The sequence below is a fragment of the Cetorhinus maximus genome, chromosome 21 (assembly GCF_964194155.1).
Source record: "Cetorhinus maximus chromosome 21, sCetMax3.hap1.1, whole genome shotgun sequence".
Lineage (NCBI taxonomy): Eukaryota > Metazoa > Chordata > Chondrichthyes > Lamniformes > Cetorhinidae > Cetorhinus > Cetorhinus maximus.
The window spans coordinates 81,013,813-81,020,664 of NC_135899.1; the positions used below are offsets into that span (position 1 = coordinate 81,013,813).

Below are 6,852 nucleotides of genomic sequence, written 5' to 3' on the forward strand. Positions count from 1 at the left end.
GATGTAATAATAGTTAGAAAATATCTGACTGTCATGGAACAAAGCATACCAAAATAATTTTGCCAATTGGTTATCTCAATTTTTGGGTGTAACTGATTGGAAAAAAGGGACAAAGTTATTCAGGACTTTTGATCATTTGGCACATTTCTGTGCATTTCCAGTCATATATTTAATAGAAGCTTCATCTCAGTAATGATGAAGTTCCCATCAATTGTATAATTCAACAGTCGAAGCAATTCTCTGGCATTCAGAAATACATGTTCCTACTATTTAAATTGGGGATCTAGATTTGTAGGCACGGAGGTGGATTAAAAGCCTGGCTTGAATATTTCAGCAACATTTTCAAACAAGCCCTAATGGTTTGTCAGAAGTCTTTGTGGTGAATGGTGTGGCACAGCCATTGTTTTGCAATGCCAATAGCGGTACAATGGTTTTCACTGAGTCACAGAATTGTTACAGCAGGACTCACCCTGTACTTGTGCTTGTGCATTTTGTAGGAAGAAGAGGAAAGGCAATGGAAATAAGCCAGGCAGGTCAGGTTGCATTAAGAGCATTCTGCACTCACTCATCAGTACCCTGACACAGGTCCCCCTCCACGAGGGCACACAGAGGGGTGCAAATACTTCCCTTTATTAGGGAGCTGTGCATGTCCAGAGAGGGCATGCCAGTAGACCTAATGTCATGAATGCAACCTATGAAGCTTTAATTAACCCGAATGGCTCTTGGTTCTGTAAAAGCATTCCAATCATAATATTTCATACTTTCAGGTGCTACTGGATAATGAAGACTTGCTAGGGAGATCTAAAGCCAACAATGCTTGATGGCCATACCTCAGGGGAGGTGGTGGCGTAGTGGTATTGTCACTGGATTGGTAATCCAGAGACCCAGGGTAATGCTCTGGGGACCCAGGTTCGAAAATGGTGAAATTTGAATTCAACAAAAAAACATTCTGCAATTAAAAGTCTAATGATGACAATGAAACCATTGCCGATTGTCATAAAAACCCAACTGGTTCACTAATGCCCCTTTAGGGAAGAAAACTGTCGTCCTTACATGTGGCTCCAGACCCACAGCAATGTGGTTAACTCTTAAATGCCCTCTAAACAAGGGCAATTAGGGATGGGCAATAAATGCTGGTTTAGCCAGCGACGCCCACATCCCAAGAGCGCATTTTTAAAAAAATCACAAACCAAATCTACATATCCAGGCACATCCACTTGCAACAACTCTCTTCACAGACTCCAGGTATAAAGAACTTTTATATATATAGCGCCTTCCCATGACTTCAGGAAATTCCAAATGCTTCACAGCAGCTATTGTAAGAAAACAACCAAGGCTGCCGATTCGCACACAGTAAGTTTCCACAAACAGCAATGAGATAAGGATCAAAAAATCTGTTTGTGGTGCTGCTTGAGGGATGAATGGTGGCCGGATCACTGGGAGAATTCTTCTTTGCATTGTTCAGGTCAGTAGGCAACCTGAAGCAGAGCTAACAAGCACCACTAACAGTTGCAGTAAACCCTCAGCTGCAGCCACAACTCTGCCTATAATGCTCCAGGCATACCACATTGCTGTTCTGCAGGATGGGTGTCTTAGAATGGAAAACAAAGTCAACTTTCTTTCCACCACCTCATTCAGTACCACTTTACTTCACCAGCCACCGAAAAGTGCATCTGTTGCTTGGCTGCTACATCATTTGTCCGTAAACTCTGTATTATCAGTCCATAATTGTTTTTTTTTACATACATACATTTTTCCTTGTCGTTTATCTCTCTCCCCTTCAGTCTTGACAAAGGATGCTGATAGATTGAAATGTCTCTTCAACCTTTCCAAAAGCTCTTAAGAATGTTTTGCACCAATGCGGCTACTTAAGTAGCTTATCCCTTTAAATATTACCGGGATCAAAAAATATCCTACTTTCTCTAAACTACAATAAAAAAAGCCTTGCCTTTATACAGTGCTTTTCATGATCACCTGATATCTCAAAGCACTCTACAACCATAAAGTACTTTTGAAGTATGGTCACTGTTGTAATGTACAAAATGGGACAGCCAAATTTGTGCATAGCAAACTCGCACAAACAGCAGTTAGTAATGACCCAGTAATCTGTTTTTTGTTGAAGTTGATTGAGGGATAATATTGGCTAAGACACCAGGATAACTCCCCTGCTCTTCTTCAAAATAATGACACAGGATCTTTTATGTCCACCTGCAAGGACAGACACAGCCTTGGTTTAATGTGTCACCCAAAAAACGATACCTCCAACAGTGCAGCACTCCCTCAGTACTGCACAGAATTGTCAGCCTTGATTTTTGTGCTCAAGTCCTCGAGTGGGACTTGAACCTGGAGCCATGTGACTCCAAGGCGAGAGTGCTACCAACTGAACCACAGCTGAATAAAATCATACTAGATAGAATTCTCTGCATCACATGCAACTGTACAGGACTCCTGACTGTTGGCTGGATGTATTCCCTTAACTTTTTTTTAAGGTTTTCTGACATTAAGCATTTCCTTTCCAATACCGTTCACAACAACAGTCATTCTCTGTACCTCCTTCCCCTTTTCCCTAATCTCTGCTCCATGCTAGCTCTGAAAGGAAGGTAAAGACCAGGAACTTTCTGCATGCAGAAACTTTGGTCCTAAGTCTACTCCTCTTAGCTTGTTTATTTTTTATCATCTCAACCTTGGGACTACAAATAAATGTTAAACATATAATTGAGGGAGCAAAGCATTGGATCGTATAATCATCTTTAGCTTATTCACACTCTGAAACAATACACACAAACTAATCTCTTTTCTTTTCAGTTTCAATTTGCACCAAATACAGCGTCTGTCTTTGGCCTATCAAACACAGTTGTTTCTATATAACAATAACTTGCATTTATATGTTGCCTTTAACTGAGTAAAATGTCCCTAGACACTTCACAGGAGTGATTATCAAGCAAAATTGGACACTGATCAGTATATGGAAAAAATGGGACAAGTTACCAAAGCTTGGCCAAAGAGATAGGTTTTAAGGAGCACCTTAGAGAAGGACTGAAAGATAGAGAAGTGAGGAAGTGTAGAGAGTGAATTCCAGGGTTTTGCCAGTTTTCTTATCAACTCATAGTAACAATTCACGCCAAAACATACACTCATTTGATCTTCACCATATTTCCTGTAAAATACCAATCGGCTCTCCTGCAGCTGTTTTTTTTCCTGATATGACTGTGAACATCACTCTGGAAAATGACACCAGCAAAATTTGTTTTTCCAGGATTCTGCTCCAACTACAGTATTTGCATTCAAAATCAAAAGTTAAAGCTCTTTAAGCAGAAGTTACAGATGACACGCTGAAGTTGTTGATCAATGATTATTTATTCTTGTACATCATCTTTTACTTGTCTTCTCCCTCTCCTTGACACAAATAGTTCCTGTGTCTAGGCCACTCCAGTGATCTGACCCAGACATCTCTGTGTGGCTCTGTAACTTGCCACAGGAAATGCAAGACTTACAGAAAAGGATCCACCTGTCAACTTTTTGTTCTTGTATTTTAGAAAGTGCCTCACTCCAATGGGCTGGCTTACCACTTTCAGGGCGGTTAGTTCCTCATTTTCAGTTGGTTAATTATCCATAAGCAGACTCATCATGGAAGGTAATGGACCTAGTCATCACACCCATTTTGTCCTCTGTCAGTCCCTGGAGTTTGCTGACATTCAGCACAAAGTTCTAGCACCTCATCACTAGTCTCTTCTATCCAACCAGAATCCACATCATCACTTCTCAGTCAACCAATGCGCAGTCAAATTTCACTCCCATCACCAGCTTTTCCAATTATTTTTGGACTGCTCACTAAAACAGAATTCCTGGTCAAATATATGCAGTTTGAAAAACAGTTTTCTTACGTTTCGCTGTCTTGCAATTCTGGCCTCATTCTGAGTACTCGGGGAGGGACCCGATTTAATTAACAGACTGGTCCAGCTCACTGGAGCTCTAACATACTCTTATCAAATCTCTGCTCAAATCTCATCCTGTTTAAGAATGAAAGGGTTTTAGCAGCCTTACAAAACTGAAAGAGAAAAATTACTAAATAATTCACCTCCTCAATAAAATGGATTGAAGCTCTTAAATGACAGTGTAAAATTAGAATATAAATACCTAATATGTACAAAATTCCATTACCACCTCCAATAAAATAGTGGACAATCAGTTTTTTAAAAATTCATTCATGGGATGTAGGCATTGCCGATAATTGCATTTACTGTCCATCCCTCATTGCCCTTGAGGAGATGGTGGTGGAGGTACCTTCTTGAACACAACTGAGTGGAGTGCTAGGTCATTTCAGAGGTCAGTTAAGTGTCTCAACCATATTTATCAAGTGTCTGGAGTCACAGGTAGGCCAGACCAGGTAAAGATGGCAGATCCCTTACTTAAAGGATATTAGTGAATCAGATGGGTTTTACATTAACCCAGCAGTTTCATAGCCGCCATTAGTGATATTAGCTTTTTCATTGCAGATTTTATTTAATTATTGGATTTTCCAGCTGCCACAATGAGATTTCAGCTCATATCACGAGGGATTACCAGCCCAGTGACAAAACCACTGTGCCACCATATAAACCAATGTAAACTAACATTGAAAGAAATCTTGTTTAAATGCAGTAATACTAAACTGTATAATTTCAAATTCTTTAAAGATGTTTTGAATGTACTTGGGATCTAATTTTAGTGCATATTCCTGATATTTTTCGAAAATGGTCTGATACAGCAGATTGTTTATGTAATATACAGTATGGTGACAAAACCTCAACCAAACTAGGCAACTCAAATATTAAACAAGATCTAAAGAATTGCATCTCTCAGACAACTGTTTCCAGAGTGTTTTTTTTTGGTTGGGGTGGGGGGGGGGGGGTTATGGTATTAAACATTTTGTATTCCAGTCAAATCTCATTCGTTTCGTGCCCAACATCCATTTTTTGCTCCAAACATGCTCCAAACATGCTCCAAACCTCTCAAGACGGAGCCAACTACAATAAACACAAGACATGTAGCAGAACTTGATGCGCCTAAATTGTTTTGTCATCTGACCAATATTTTGATCTGAACTATGGCACATCGCTGAAAAATCAAACGGCTGTAGAATTAATTCAGAAGAAAAAAAAAATCCCCCCCCCCGCCACCCCCACAAAAAAAAACCGGTACAAGATCAGATATCCGAGATATTTAACTTTGCACTGGTTCGTACCATCCTTGATGGCGAACACAGTTTCAGAAAAAGATAAACAAAAACACGATCCAAAAGGGACAGATCTTTAAAAACAAAAAGAGGATGAAAAATTGTAAACAATGCAAACCGAAAATGATCCAGGCTGCCGGGTGATGATGATCCGCACTGTTTTATTACAGTTCAGTTCACAAACAATTGTGTACAAGGAAGGAAGGAAGGGAGGGAGGGAGGGAGGGAAGGGATGGGGGGGGAGTGGGAGGGGGGGGGCTTTAGAATAAAGAAACATCCGAACATGAAACCAAAGGGGATCGGTTTAAATTTAAACTGTGGGTAAAAACTCCGCGCCTTCGGATTCAATAAGGAGTATTGTTGTCTTGAAAACTAGCGACCAAAACACTGCCAACAATGTGGATTCTCCATAACCCAGCAAGCTCCCGCCTTCGGCGGCCAGAAATCTCCCGGCCCCGCAATCCCGCGACTCGGCCAGCCAACTCACCGGCCTCCTGGCTGCGAGGGAGCTCGGCGATCCCCGCCGCTTCAGAGCCGCGGCTCCGAGTTACACCAAAGCCAAAGTCTCTGCTCCATCATTCGCCATGACAGATTGTGAGGAGCTCTCACCCCTGACCTCTCACCTCCCTCCCTCCCCCTCTCTCTCTCTCTCTCTCTGTGTCCCCTCCCCTCCCGACCACCGGAACTGAATGCGGCGGGTGGGGGGGGAGGGAGGGAGGGAGGGGGTTGGGGGTTAAGGGTTAGGGGGCAGGGCAGGGCAACCTGTGTGGAAGGAGGGAGAGGGGACTTGTGTCTTCCCCCCCCCCCCCCCCATTGCTCCCTAAGTGCAGCTAACGCACAGGATTTACACACAGTCCTTGCAGCAGCCAGAAAAAGTGCTTTAATAATAAAAAAAATCATTGGCGTTTGGGGATTTGATCTTTTTATTTCTCTCTCTCTCTCTCAATCCTCACAGCTGGAGGAGGGTTTGACAGCCGCTTAGCCAAGTGCCAAGTCTCACCCATGGAGTGAGGGCTCTCTCACTTTGGATTAAATGTGACCCATTTTGCGCAGCTTTATTAATATGTTAGAAATCCTACCTCAATTATAAATTTTTGGTGGCTCAACTTTATAGTGGAAACTGCGTATGCCAACTTGTTATTGCTGTAGTTGCATCTCCCCCTCCCATGGAGGCACTGCGGCCCTGGCACTGGCAGGAGTGTGTCATTGCATTGTGACATGTTTACATTGGTGGTTTTCATTCTAAGTGTGGAAAATGGGGAAGCCTGCTAAATTGTGCCTCAATTACCACCCACTACCCCTGTTCTATTTATTCCTTATCCTCTGACCTCACTTCATTTGAAGGCTACACTTGGTCTTGATTTCTTGTCTATTATTACATGGGAGGTTGACTGGTAATATATTGGCTTGGATTTTGCATTGAGAATAATGTCGAGGCTAACAGCACTCACCATTATTATACTCCATAATATACTCATATCACACAGCTTCTTCCGGAGTGTATACATATGCAATTAAACATGGAAATCTGCAAGTTGTGATCCAAGTTACTCTGCATCTCCACAGACTGCACTATAACAGTACCTCACCGGTAGACTCGGCATTGAAATCAATGTAAGGGTGTAAAGTTTCTGTAC

The 6,852-nt window shown here is 41.9% G+C and overlaps 1 protein-coding gene across 11 annotated transcripts in view; it reads right to left on the bottom strand.

The window, feature by feature from the left end:
• Positions 1-5,845, bottom strand: part of LOC144696064 (homeobox-containing protein 1-like) — an 89,198-nt gene extending 83,353 nt beyond the window's left edge. For 9 of the 11 annotated variants that reach the window (XR_013580067.1, XR_013580066.1, XM_078567276.1 and 6 more), the window contains exon 1: positions 5,703-5,836. The gene's annotated coding sequence lies outside the window, so the exon portion shown is untranslated. Of the gene's footprint in view, positions 1-5,702 lie in introns of all 11 variants that reach the window. The other 2 variants (XM_078567275.1, XM_078567274.1) reach the window with 2 other exon arrangements.
• Positions 5,846-6,852: the final 1,007 nt, after the last annotated feature.